This window comes from Dasypus novemcinctus, chromosome 19 (genome assembly GCF_030445035.2).
Source record: "Dasypus novemcinctus isolate mDasNov1 chromosome 19, mDasNov1.1.hap2, whole genome shotgun sequence".
Taxonomy (NCBI): domain Eukaryota; kingdom Metazoa; phylum Chordata; class Mammalia; order Cingulata; family Dasypodidae; genus Dasypus; species Dasypus novemcinctus.
The window spans coordinates 67310941-67326203 of NC_080691.1; positions in this window are offsets into that span (position 1 = coordinate 67310941).

Genomic DNA, 15263 nt, shown 5'->3' on the forward strand with positions numbered 1-15263 from the left:
GTTACGCACAAAAACTGAAGAAAGGAGATAGCTGCAAAATCTCTGCACACACAATGCATAGTTCTCAGAAGTAAATCATATGTGCCATGTTGGTTTCATTTAGGTTCAAAGAGTTAGGTGCTATACCTGCGGTAATGTTTTCCTATAGTGTAAATGCTAGTTTTAGATATAGGAATGCTAGCACAAAAACTGAAGGAAAGGAGATAGCTGCAAAATCTCTGCACACAGTGCTTAGTTCTCAGAAGTAAATCATATGTGCCATGTTGTTTCATTTAGTTTTAAAGAATTATGTGCCATACCGCGGTAATGCTTTCCTATAGTGTAAATGATAGTTTTAGATATAGGAATGTTAGCACAAAAACTGAAGGAAAGGAGATAGCTGCAAAATCTCTGCGACACAATGCTTAGTTCTCAGAAGTAAATCATATGTGCCATGTTGTTTCATTTAGGTTTAAACAGTTAGGTGCCTATACCCTCGGTTATGCTTTCCTGTATAGGAAATGCTAGTTCTGGAGATACGAATGTTAGTACAAAAACTGAAGGAAAGGAGAATAGCTGCAAAATCTCTCCTGCACACAATGCTTAGTCCTCAGAAGTGAATCATATGTGCAATGTTGTTTCAGTTATGTTTAAAGAGTTAGGTGCAATACCCGCGGTAATGCTTTCCTATTGTGTAAATGCTAGTTTTAGATATAGGAATCTTACCACAAAAACTGAAGGAAAGGAGATAGTTGCAAAATCTCTGCACACAATGCTTGATGTCTCAGAAGTATATCATATGTGTCATGTTGTTTCATTTAGGTTTAAACAGTTAGGTGCTATACCCTCAGTTATGCTTTCCTGTATAGGAAATGCTAGTTCTGGAGATAAACGAATGTTAGCACAAAAACTGAAGGAAAGGAGATAGCTGCAAAATTTTCTCCACACAATCCTTAGTTCTCAGAAGTAAATCATATGTGCCATGTTGTTTCATTTAGGTTCAAAGAGTTAGGTGCTATACCCGTGGTAATGCTTTCCTATAGTGTAAATGCTAGTTTTAGATATAGGAATGTTAGCACAAAAACTGAAGGAAAGGAGATAACTGCAAACTCTACACACAATGCTTATTTCTCAGAAGTAAATCATATGTGCCATGTTGTTTCATTTAGGTTTAAACAGTTAGGTGCTATACCCTCGGTTATGCTTTCCTGTATAGGAAATGCTAGTTCTGGAGATTACGAATGTTAGCACAAAAACTGAAGGAAAGGAGATAGCTGCAAAATCTCTGCACACAATGCTTAGTTCTCAGAACTAAATCATATGTGCCATGTTGTTTCATTTAGGTTTAAACAGTTAGGTGCTATACCCTCGATTTATGCTTTCCTGTATAGGAAATGCTAGTTCTGGAGATACGAATGTTAGCACAAAAACTGAAGGAAAGGAGATAGCTGCAAAATCTCTGCACACACATGCTTAGTTCCCAGAAGTAAATCATATGTGCCATGTTCTTTCATTTAGGTTCAAAGAGTTAGGTGCTTTACCCGCGGTAATGCTTTCCTATAGTGTAAATGCTAGTTTTAGTTAGAGGAATGTTAGCACAAAAACTGAAGGAAAGGAGATAGTTGCAAAATATCTGCCACACAATGCTTAGATCTCAGAAGTAAATCATATGTGCCATGTTGTTTCATTTAGGTTAAAAGAGTTATGTGCCATAGCCGCGGTAATGCTTTCCTATAGTGTAAATGCTAGTTTTAGATATAGGAATGTTAGCACAAAACCTGAAGGAAAGGAGATAGTTGCAAAACCTCTGCACACAATGCTTATTTCTCAGAAGTAAATCATATGTGCCATGTTGTTTCATTTAGGTTCAAAGAGTTGGGTGCTATACCTGCGGTAATGTTTTCCTATAGTGTAAATGCTAGTTTTAGATATAGGAATGTTAGCACAAAAACTGAAGGAAAGGAGATAGCTGCAAAATCTCTTGCACACAATGCTTAGTTCTCAGAAGAAAATCATATGTGCCATGTTGTCTTCACATAGGTTTAAAGAGTTAGGTGCTATACCCTCGGTAATGCTTTCCTGTATAGGAAATGCTAGTTCTGGAGATACGAATGTTAGGCACAAAAACTGAAGGAAAGGAGATAGCTGCAAAATCTCTGCACACAGTGCTTAGGTTCTCAGAAGTAAATCATATGGTCCATGTTGTTTCATTTAGGTTTAAAGAGTTAGGTGCTTTACACCCGCTTTAATGCTTTCCTATAGTGTTAAATGCTAGTTTTAGATATAGGAATGTTAGCAGAAAAACTGAAGGAAAGGAGATAGCTGCAAAATCTCTGCACACAATGCTTAGTTTCTCAGAAGTAAATCATATGTGCCATGTTGTTTCATTTAGGTTTAAACAGTTAGGTTCTATACCCTCGGTTATGCTTTCCTGTACAGTGAAATTCTAGTTCTGGAGATACCAATGTTAGCACAAAAATTGAAGGAAAGGAGATAGCTGCAAAATCTCTGCACACAATGCTTAGTTCTCAGAAGTAAAGCATATGTGCCATGTTGTTTCATTTAGGTTCAAAGAGTTAGGTGCTATACCCGCCGTAATGCTTTCCTATAGTGTAAATGCTAGTTTTAGATAGGGGAATGTTAGCACAAAAAATGAAGGAAAGGAGATAGCTGCAAAATCTCTGCACACAATGCTAAGTTCTCAGAAGTAAATCATATGTGCCATGTTGTTTCATTTAGGTATAAAGAGAGTTATGTGCCATAGCCGCGGTAATGCTTTCCTATAGTGTAAATGCTAGTTTTAGATATAGGAATGTTAGCACAAAAACTGAAGGAAAGGAGATAGCTGCAAAATCTCTGCACACAATGCATATTTCTCAGAAGTAAATCATATGTGCCATGTTGTTTCATTTAGTTTTAAACAGGTAGGTGCTATACCCTCGGTTATGCTTTCCTGTATAGGAAAGGCTAGTTCTGGAGATACGAATGTTAGCACAAAAGCTGAAGGAAAGGAGATAGCTGCAAAATCTCTGCACACAATGCTTAGTTCTCAGAAGTAAATCATATGTGCCATGGTGTTTCATTTAGGTTTAAACAGTTAGGTTCTATACCCTCGGTTATGCTTTCCTGTACAGGAAATTCTAGTTCTGGAGATACCAATGTTAGCACAAAAACTGAAGGAAAGGAGATAGCTGCAAAATCTCTGCACACAATGCTCAGTTCTCAGAAGTAAATCATAGGGTCCATGTTGTTTCATTTAGGTTTAAAGAGTTAGGTGCTATACCCGCTTTAATGCTTTCCTATAGTGTAAATGCTAGTTTTAGATATAGGAATGTTAGCAGAAAAACTGAAGGAAAGGAGATAGCTGCAAAATCTCTGCACACAATGGTTAGTTCCCAGAAGTAAATCACATGTGCCTTCTTGTTTCATTTAGGTTCAAAGAGTTAGGTGCTATACCCGCCGTAATGCTTTCTTATAGTGTAAATGCTAGTTTTAGATATAGGAATGTTAGCACAAAAACTGAAGGAAAGGAGATAGCTGCAAAATCTCTGCACACAATGCTTAGTTCTCAGAAGTAAATCATATGTGCCATGTTGTTTCATTTAGGTTTAAAGAGTTATGTGCCATAGCCGCGGTAATGCTTTCCTATAGTGTAAATGCTAGTTTTAGATATAGGAATGTTAGCACAAACACTGAAGGAAAGGAGATAGTTGGAAAAGCTCTGCACACAATGCTTATTTCTCAGAAGTAAATCACATGTGCCATGTTGTTTCATTTACGTTTAAACAGTTAGGTGCTATAGCCTCGGCTATTCTTTCCTGTATAGGAAATGCTAGTTCTGGAGACAGGAATGTTAGCACAAAAACTTAAGGAAAGGAGATAGCTGCAAAATCTCTGCACACAATGCTTAGTTCTCAGAAGTAAATCATATGTGCCATGGTGTTTCATTTAGGTTCAAAAAGTTAGGTGCTATACCTGCGGTAATGTTTTCCTATAGTGTAAATGCTAGTTTTAGTATAGGAATGTCAGCACAAAAACTGAAGGAAAGGAGATAGCTGCAAAATCTCTGCACGCAATGCTTAGTTCTCAGAAGAAAACCATATGTGCCATGTTGTTTCACTTAGGTTTAAAGATTTAGGTGTTATACCCTCGGTAATGCTTTCCTGTATAGGAAATGCTAGTTCTGGAGATACGAATGTTAGCACAAAAACTGAAGGAAAGGAGATAGCTGCAAAATCTCTGCACACAATGCTTAGTTCTCAGAAGTAAATCATATGTGCCATGTTGTTTCATTTAGGTTTAAACAGTTAGGTGCTATACCCTCGGTTATGCTTTCCTGTATAGGAAATGCTAGTTCTGGAGATACGAATGTTAGCACAAAAATTGAAGGAAAGGAGATAGCTGCAAAATCTCTGCACACAATGCTTAGTTCTCAGAAGTAAATCATATGGTCCATGTTGTTTCATTTAGGTTTAAATCGTTAGGTGCTATACCCTCGGTTATGCTTTCCTGTATAGGAAATGCTAGTTCTGGAGATACGAATGTTAGTACAAAAACTGAAGGAAAGGAGATAGCTGCAAAATCTCTGCACACAATGCTTAGTCCTCAGAAGTGATTCATATGTGCAATGTTGTTTCATTTATGTTTAAAGAGTTAGGTGCTATACCCGCGGTAATGCTTTCCTATAGTGTAAATGCTAGTTTTAGATATAGGAATCTTACCACAAAAACTGAAGGAAAGGAGATAGCTGCAAAATCTCTGCACACAATGCTTAGTTCTCAGAAGTAAATCATATGTGCCATGTTGTTTCATTTAGGTTTAAAGAGTTAGGTGCTATACCCGCGGAAATGCTTTCCTATAGTGTAAATGCTAGTTTTAGATATAGGAATGTTAGCACAAAAAACAGAAGGAAAGGAGAGAGTTGCAAAATCTCTGCATACAATGCTTAGATTTCAGAAGAAAATCATATGTGCCATGTTGTTTCATTTAGGTTTAAAGAGTTATGTGCCATAGCCGCGGTAATGCTTTCCTGTAGTGTAAATGTTAGTTTTAGATAAAGGAATGTTAGCACAAAAACTGAAGGAAAGGAGATAGTTGCAAAATTTGTGCACACAATTCTTATTTCTCAGAAGTAAATCATATGTGCCATGTTGTTTCATTTAGGTTCAAAGAGTTAGCGTGCTATAGCCTGCGGTAATGTTTTCCTATAGTGTAAATGCTAGTTTTAGATATAGGAATGTTAGCACAAAAACTGAAGGAAAGGAGATAGCTGCAAAATCTCTGCACACAATGCTTAGTTCTCAGAAGAAAATCATATATGCCATGTTGTTTCACATAGGTTTAAAGAGTTAGGTGCTATAACCCTCGGTAATGCTTTCCTGTATAGGAAATGCTAGTTCTGGAGATACGAATGTTAGCACAAAAACTGAAGGAAAGGAGATAGCTGCAAAATCTCTGCACACAATGCTTAGTTCTCGAGAAGTAAATCATATGGTCCATGTTGTTTCATTTAGGTTTAAAGAGTTAGGTGCTTTACCCGCTTTAAATGCTTTCCTATAGTGTAAATGCTAGTTTTAGATATAGGAATGTTAGCACAAGAAATGAAGGAAAGGAGATAGCTGCAAAATCTCTGCACACAATGCTTAGTTCTCAGAAGTAAATCCTATGTGCCATGTTGTTTCATTTAGGTTCAAAGAGTTAGGTGCTATACCCGCCGTAATGCTTTCCTATAGTGTAAATGCTAGTTTTAGATAGAGGAATGTTAGCACAAAAAATGAAGGAAATGAGATAGCTGCAAAATCTCTGCACACAATGCTTAGTTCTCAGAAGTAAATCATATGTGCCATGTTGTTTCATTTAGGTATAAAGAGTTCTGTGCCATAGCCACGGTAATGCTTTTCTATAGTGTAAATGCTAGTTTTAGATATAGGAATGTTAGCACAAAAACTGAAGGAAAGGAGATAGCTGCAAAATCTCTGCACCCATGCATATTTCTCAGAAGTAAATCATATGTGCCATGTTGTTTCATTTAGGTTTAAACAGGTAGGTGCTATACCCTCGGTTATGCTTTCCTGTATAGGAAAGGCTAGTTCTGGATATACGAATGTTAGCACAAAAGCTGAAGGAAAGGAGATAGCTGCAAAATCTCTGCAGACAATGCTTAGTTCTCAGAAGTAAATCATATGTGCCATGTTGTTTCATTTAGGTTCAAAGAGTTAGGTGCTATACCCGCGGTAATGCTTTCCTATAGTGTAAATGCTAGTTTTTAGATAGAGGAATGTTAGCACAAAAACTGAAGGAAAGGAGATAGCTGCAAAATCTCTGCACACAATGCTTAGTTCTCAGAAGTAAATCATATGTGCCATGTTGTTTCATTTAGGTTTAAAGAGTTATGTGCCATAGGCCGCGGTAATGCTTTCCTATACTTTAAATGCTAGTTTTAGATACAGGAATGTTAGCACAAAAACTGAAGGAAAGGAGATAGTTGCAAAATCTCTTGCAACGACAATGCTTATTTCTCAGAAGTAAATCATATGTGCCATGTTGTTTCATTTAGGTTTAAACAGGAAGGTGCTATACCCTCGGTTATGCTTTCCTGTATAGGAAATGCTAGTTCTGGAGATACGAATGTTAGCACAAAAGCTGAAGGAAAGGAGATAGCTGCAAAATCTCTCGCACACAGTGCTTAGTTCTCAGAAGTAAATCATATGGTCCATGTTGTTTCATTTAGGTTTAAAGAGTTAGGTGCTTCACCCGCTTTAATGCTTTGCTATAGTATAAAGGCTAGGTTTAGATATAGGAATGTCAGCACAAAAACTGAAGGAAAGGAGATAGCTGCAAAATCTCTGCACACAATGCTTAGTTCTCAGAAGTAAATCATATGTGCCATGTTGTTTCATGTAGCTTTAAACAGTTAGGTGCTATACCCTCGGTTATGCTTTCCTGTATAGGAAATGCTAGTTCTGGAGATGCGAATGTTAGCACAAAAACTGAATTAAAGGAGATAGCTGCAAACTCTCTGCACACAATTCTTAGTTCTCAGAAGTAAATCATATGTGCCATGTTGTTTCATTTATTTTCAAAGAGTTAGGTGCTATACCCGCGGTAATGCTTTCCTATAGTGTAAATGCTAGTTTTCGATATAGGTATGTTAGCAGAAAAACTGAAGGAAAGGAGATAGCTGCAAAATCTTTGCACACAATTCTTAGTTCTCAGAAGAAAATCATATGTGCCATGTTGTTTCACTTAGGTTTAAAGTGTTAGGGGCTATACCCTCTGTTATGCTTTCCTGTATAGGAAATGCTAGTTCTGGAGATACGAATGTTAGCACAAAAACTGAAGGAAAGGAGATAGCTGCAAAATCTCTGCACACAATGCTTACTTCTCAGAATTAATCATATGTGCCATGTTGTTCCATTTAGGTTTAAAGAGTTAGGTGCTATACCCTCGGTTATGCTTTCCTGTACAGGAAATGCTAGTTCTGGAGATACGAATGTTAGCACAAAAACTGAAGGAAAGGAGATAGCTGCAAAATTTCTCCACACAATCCTTAGTTCTCAGAAGTAAATCATATGTGCCATGTTGTTTCATTTAGGTTCAAAGAGTTAGGTGCTATACCCGCCGTAATGCTTTCCTATAGTGTAAATGCTAGTTTTAGATAGAGGAATGTTAGCACAAAAACTGAAGGAAAGGAGATAGCTGCAAAATCTCTGCACACAATGCTTAGTTCTCAGAAGAAAATCATATGTGCCATGTTGTTTCACATAGGTTTAAAGAGTTAGGTGCTATACCCTCGGTAATGCTTTCCTCTATAGGAAATGCTAGTTCTGGAGATACGAATGTTAGCACAAAAACTGAAGGAAAGGAGATAGCTGCAAAATCTCTGCACACAGTGCTTAGTTCTCAGAAGTAAATCATATGGTTCATGTTGTTTCATTTAGGTTTAAAGAGTTAGGTGCTTTACCCGCTTTAATGCTTTCCTACAGTGTAAATGCTAGTTTTAGATATAGGAATGTTAGCACAAAAACAGAAGGAAAGGAGAGAGTTGCAAAATCTCTGCATACAATGCTTAGTTCTCAGAAGTATATCATATGTGCCATGTTGTTTCATTTAGGTTTAAACAGTTAGGTGCTATAACCTCGGTTATGCTTTCCTGTATAGGAAATGATAGTTCTGGAGATACGAATGTTAGCACAAAAACTGAAGGAAAGGAGATAGCTGCAAAATCTCTGCACACAATGGTTAGTTCCCAGAAGTAAATCATATGTGCCTTCTTGTTTCATTTAGGTTCAAAGAGTTAGGTGCTATACCGGCGGTAATGCTTTCCTATACTGTAAATGCTAGTTTTAGATATAGGAATGTTAGCACAAAAACTGAAGGAAAGGAGATAGCTGCAAAATCTCTGCACACAATGCATATTTCTCAGAAGTAAATCATATGTGCCATGTTGTTTCATTTAGGTTTAAACAGTTAGGTGCTATACCCTCGGTTATGCTTTCCTGTATAGGAAATGCTAGTTCTGGAGATACGAATGTTAGCACAAAAACTGAAGGAAAGGAGATAGCTGCAAAATCTCTGCACACAATGCTTAGTTCTCAGAAGTGAATCATATGTGCAATGTTGTTTCATTTATGTTTAAAGAGTTAGGTGCAATACCCGCGGTAATGCTTTCCTATTGTGTAAATGCTAGTTTTAGATATAGGAATCTTACCACAAAAACTGAAGGAAAGGAGATAGTTGCAAAATCTCTGCACACAATGCTTAGTTCTCAGAAGTATATCATATGTGTCATGTTGTTTCATTTAGGTTTAAACAGTTAGGTGCTATACCCTCGGTTATGCTTTCCTGTATAGGAAATGCTAGTTCTGGAGATACGAATGTTAGCACAAAAACTGAAGGAAAGGAGATAGCTGCAAAATTTCTCCACACAATCCTTAGTTCTCAGAAGTAAATCATATGTGCCATGTTGTTTCATTTAGGTTCAAAGAGTTAGGTGCTATACCCGTGGTAATGCTTTCCTATAGTGTAAATGCTAGTTTTAGATATAGGAATGTTAGCACAAAAACTGAAGGAAAGCAGATAACTGCAAACTCTACACACAATGCTTATTTCTCAGAAGTAAATCATATGTGCCATGTTGTTTCATTTAGGTTTAAACAGTTAGGTGCTATACCCTCGATTATGCTTTCCTGTATAGGAAATGCTAGTTCTGGAGATACGAATGTTAGCACAAAAACTGAAGGAAAGGAGATAGCTGCAAAATCTCTGCACACAGTGCTTAGTTCTCAGAAGTAAATCATATGGTCCATGTTGTTTCATTTAGGTTTAAAGAGTTAGGTGCTTTACCCGCTTTAATGCTTTCCTATAGTGTAAATGCTAGTTTTAGATATAGGAATGTTAGCAGAAAAACTGAAGGAAAGGAGATAGCTGCAAAATCTCTGCACAACAATGCTTAGTTCTCAGAAGTAAATCATATGTGCCATGTTGTTTCATTTAGGTTTAAACAGTTAGGTTCTATACCCTCGGTTATGCTTTCCTGTACAGGAAATTCTAGTTCTGGAGATACCAATGTTAGCACAAAAACTGAAGGAAAGGAGATAGCTGCAAAATCTCTGCACACAATGCTTAGTTCTCAGAAGTAAATCATATGTGCCATGTTTTTTCATTTAGGTTTAAATCCTTAGGTGCTATACCCTCGGTTATGCTTTCCTGTATAGGAAATGCTAGTTCTGGAGATACGAATGTTAGTACAAAAACTGAAGGAAAGGAGATAGCTGCAAAATCTCTGCACACAATGCTTAGTCCTCAGAAGTGAATCATATGTGCAATGTTGTTTCATTTATGTTTAAAGAGTTAGGTGCAATACCCGCGGTAATGCTTTCCTATTGTGTAAATGCTAGTTTTAGATATAGGAATCTTACCACAAAAACTGAAGGAAAGGAGATAGTTGCAAAATCTCTGCACACAATGCTTAGTTCTCAGAAGTATATCATATGTGTCATGTTGTTTCATTTAGGTTTAAACAGTTAAGTGCTATACCCTCGGTTATGCTTTCCTGTATAGGAAATGCTAGTTCTGGAGATACGAATGTTAGCACAAAAACTGAAGGAAAGGAGATAGCTGCAAAATTTCTCCACACAATCCTTAGTTCTCAGAAGTAAATCATATGTGCCATGTTGTTTCATTTAGGTTCAAAGAGTTAGGTGCTATACCCGTGGTAATGCTTTCCTAGAGTGTAAATGCTAGTTTTAGATATAGGAATGTTAGCACAAAAACTGAAGGAAAGGAGATAACTGCAAACTCTACACACAATGCTTATTTCTCAGAAGTAAATCATATGTGCCATGTTGTTTCATTTAGGTTTAAACAGTTAGGTGCTATACCCTCGGTTATGCTTTCCTGTATAGGAAATGCTAGTTCTGGAGATACGAATGTTAGCACAAAAACTGAAGGAAAGGAGATAGCTGCAAAATCTCTGCACACAATGCTTAGTTCTCAGAAGTAAATCATATGTGCCATGTTGTTTCATTTAGGTTTAAACAGTTAGGTGCTATACCCTCGATTATGCTTTCCTGTATAGGAAATGCTAGTTCTGGAGATACGAATGTTAGCACAAAAACTGAAGGAAAGGAGATAGCTGCAAAATCTCTGCACACAATGCTTAGTTCCCAGAAGTAAATCATATGTGCCATGTTCTTTCATTTAGGTTCAAAGAGTTAGGTGCTTTACCCGCGGTAATGCTTTCCTATAGTGTAAATGCTAGTTTTAGTTAGAGGAATGTTAGCACAAAAACTGAAGGAAAGGAGATAGCTGCAAAATTTCTGCACACAATGCTTAGATCTCAGAAGTAAATCATATGTGCCATGTTGTTTCATTTAGGTTTAAAGAGTTATGTGCCATAGCCGCGGTAATGCTTTCCTATAGTGTAAATGCTAGTTTTAGATATAGGAATGTTAGCACAAAAACTGAAGGAAAGGAGATAGTTGCAAAACCTCTGCACACAATGCTTATTTCTCAGAAGTAAATCATATGTGCCATGTTGTTTCATTTAGGTTCAAAAAGTTGGGTGCTATACCTGCGGTAATGTTTTCCTATAGTGTAAATGCTAGTTTTAGATATAGGAATGTTAGCACAAAAACTGAAGGAAAGGAGATAGCTGCAAAATCTCTGCACACAATGCTTAGTTCTCAGAAGAAAATCATATGTGCCATGTTGTTTCACATAGGTTTAAAGAGTTAGGTGCTATACCCTCGGTAATGCTTTCCTGTATAGGAAATGCTAGTTCTGGAGATACGAATGTTAGCACAAAAACTGAAGGAAAGGAGATAGCTGCAAAATCTCTGCACACAGTGCTTAGTTCTCAGAAGTAAATCATATGGTCCATGTTGTTTCATTTAGGTTTAAAGAGTTAGGTGCTTTACCCGCTTTAATGCTTTCCTATAGTGTAAATGCTTGTTTTAGATATAGGAATGTTAGCAGAAAAACTGAAGGAAAGGAGATAGCTGCAAAATCTCTGCACACAATGCTTAGTTCTCAGAAGTAAATCATATGTGCCATGTTGTTTCATTTAGGTTTAAACAGTTAGGTTCTATACCCTCGGTTATGCTTTCCTGTACAGGAAATTCTAGTTCTGGAGATACCAATGTTAGCACAAAAACTGAAGGAAAGGAGATAGCTGCAAAATCTCTGCACACAATGCTTAGTTCTCAGAAGTAAAGCATATGTGCCATGTTGTTTCATTTAGGTTCAAAGAGTTAGGTGCTATACCCGCCGTAATGCTTTCCCATAGTGTAAATGCTAGTTTTAGATAGAGGAATGTTAGCACAAAAAATGAAGGAAAGGAGATAGCTGCAAAATCTCTGCACACAATGCTTAGTTCTCAGAAGTAAATCATATGTGCCATGTTGTTTCATTTAGGTATAAAGAGTTATGTGCCATAGCCGCGGTAATGCTTTCCTATAGTGTAAATGCTAGTTTTAGATATAGGAATGTTAGCACAAAAACTGAAGGAAAGGAGATAGCTGCAAAATCTCTGCACACAATGCATATTTCTCAGAAGTAAATCATATGTGCCATGTTGTTTCATTTAGGTTTAAACAGTTAGGTGCTATAACATCGGTTATGCTTTCCTGTATAGGAAATGCTAGTTCTGGAGATACGAATGTTAGCACAAAAACTGAAGGAAAGGAGATAGCTGCAAAATCTCTGCACACAATGCTTAGTTCTCAGAAGTAAATCATAGGGTCCATGTTGTTTCATTTAGGTTTAAAGAGTTAGGTGCTATACCCGCTTTAATGCTTTCCTATAGTGTAAATGCTAGTTTTAGATATAGGAATGTTAGCAGAAAAACTGAAGGAAAGGAGATAGCTGCAAAATCTCTGCACACAATGGTTAGTTCCCAGAAGTAAATCATATGTGCCTTCTTGTTTCATTTAGGTTCAAAGAGTTAGGTGCTATACCCGCGGTAATGCTTTCCTATAGTGTAAATGCTAGTTTTAGATATAGGAATGTTAGCACAAAAACTGAAGGAAAGGAGATAGTTGCAAAATCTCTGCACACAATGCTTATTTCTCAGAAGTAAATCATATGTGCCATGTTGTTTCATTTAGGTTCAAAGAGTTGGGTGCTATACCTGCGGTAATGTTTTCCTATAGTGTAAATGCTAGTTTTAGATATAGGAATGTTAGCACAAAAACTGAAGGAAAGGAGATAGCTGCAAAATCTCTGCACACAATGCTTAGTTCTCAGAAGAAAATCATATGTGCCATGTTGTTTCACATAGGTTTAAAGGGTTAGGTGCTATACCCTCGGTAATGCTTTCCTGTATAGGAAATGCTAGTTCTGGAGATACGAATGTTAGCACAAAAACTGAAGGAAAGGAGATAGCTGCAAAATCTCTGCACACAGTGCTTAGTTCTCAGAAGTAAATCATATGGTCCATGTTGTTTCGTTTAGGTTTAAAGAGTTAGGTGCTTTACCCGCTTTAATGCTTTCCTATAGTGTAAATGCTAGTTTTAGATATAGGAATGTTAGCAGAAAAACTGAAGGAAAGGAGATAGCTGCAAAATCTCTGCACACAATGCTTAGTTCTCAGAAGTAAATCATATGTGCCATGTTGTTTCATTTAGGTTTAAACAGTTAGGTTCTATACCCTCGGTTATGCTTTCCTGTACAGGAAATTCTAGTTCTGGAGATACCAATGTTAGCACAAAAACTGAAGGAAAGGAGATAGCTGCAAAATCTCTGCACACAATGCTTAGTTCTCAGAAGTAAAGCATATGTGCCATGTTGTTTCATTTAGGTTCAAAGAGTTAGGTGCTATACCCGCCGTCATGCTTTCCTATAGTGTAAATGCTAGTTTTAGATAGAGGAATGTTAGCACAAAAAATGAAGGAAAGGAGATAGCTGCAAAATCTCTGCACACAATGCTTAGTTCTCAGAAGTAAATCATATGTGCCATGTTGTTTCATTTAGGTATAAAGAGTTATGTGCCATAGCCGCGGTAATGCTTTCCTATAGTGTCAATGCTAGTTTTAGATATAGGAATGTTAGCACAAAAACTGAAGGAAAGGAGATAGCTGCAAAATCTCTGCACACAATGCATATTTCTTAGAAGTAAATCACATGTGCCATGTTGTTTCATTTAGGTTTAAACAGGTAGGTGCTATACCCTCGGTTATGCTTTCCTGTATAGGAAAGGCTAGTTCTGGAGATACGAATGTTAGCACAAAAGCTGAAGGAAAGGAGATAGCTGCAAAATCTCTGCACACAATGCTTAGTTCTCAGAAGTAAATCATATGTGCCATGTTGTTTCATTTAGGTTCAAAGAGTTAGGTGCTATACCCGCGGAAATGCTTTCCTATAGTGTAAACGCTAGTTTTAGATATAGGAATGTTAGCACAAAAACAGAAGGAAAGGGGAGAGTTACAAAATCTCTGCCTACAATGCTTAGTTCTCAGAAGTATATCATATGTGCCATGTTGTTTCATTTAGGTTTAAACAGTTAGGTGCTATAACCTCGGTTATGCTTTCCTGTATAGGAAATGCTAGTTCTGGAGATACGAATGTTAGCACAAAAACTGAAGGAAAGGAGATAGCTCCAAAATTTCTGCACACAATGCTTAGTTCTCAGAAGTAAATCATATGGTCCATGTTGTTTCATTTAGGTTTAAAGAGTTAGGTGCTATACCCGCTTTAATGCTTTCCTATAGTGTAAATGCTAGTTTTAGATATAGGAATGTTAGCAGAAAAACTGAAGGAAAGGAGATAGCTGCAAAATCTCTGCACACAATGGTTAGTTCCCAGAAGTAAATCATATGTGCCTTCTTGTTTCATTTAGGTTCAAAGAGTTAGGTGCTATACCCGCCGTAATGCTTTCTTATAGTGTAAATGCTAGTTTTAGATATAGGAATGTTAGCACAAAAACTGAAGGAAAGAAGATAGCTGCAAAATCTCTGCACACAATGCTTAGTTCTCAGAAGTAAATCATATGTGCCATGTTGTTTCATTTAGGTTTAAAGAGTTATGTGCCATAGCCGCGGTAATGCTTTCCTATAGTGTAAATGCTAGTTTTAGATATAGGAATGTTAGCACAAACACTGAAGGAAAGGAGATAGTTGGAAAAGCTCTGCACACAATGCTTATTTCTCAGAAGTAAATCATATGTGCCATGTTGTTTCATTTACGTTTAAACAGTTAGGTGCTATAGCCTCGGTTATTCTTTCCTGTACAGGAAATGCTAGTTCTGGAGATAGGAATGTTAGCACAAAAACTTAAGGAAAGGAGATAGCTGCAAAATCTCTGCACACAATGCTTAGTTCTCAGAAGTAAATCATATGTGCCATGGTGTTTCATTTAGGTTCAAAAAGTTAGGTGCTATACCTGCGGTAATGTTTTCCTATAGTGTAAATGCTAGTTTTAGTATAGGAATGTCAGCACAAAAACTGAAGGAAAGGAGATAGCTGCAAAATCTCTGCACGCAATGCTTAGTTCTCAGAAGAAAATCATATGTGCCATGTTGTTTCACTTAGGTTTAAAGAGTTAGGTGTTATACCCTCGGTAATGCTTTCCTGTATAGGAAATGCTAGTTCTGGAGATACGAATGTTAGCACAAAAACTGAAGGAAAGGAGATAGCTGCAAAATCTCTGCACACAATGCTTAGTTCTCAGAAGTAAATCATATGTGTCATGTTGTTTCATTTAGGTTCAAAGAGTTAGGTGCTATACCTGTGGTAATGTTTTCCTATAGTGTAAATGCTAGTTTTAAGTATAGGAATGTTAGCCCA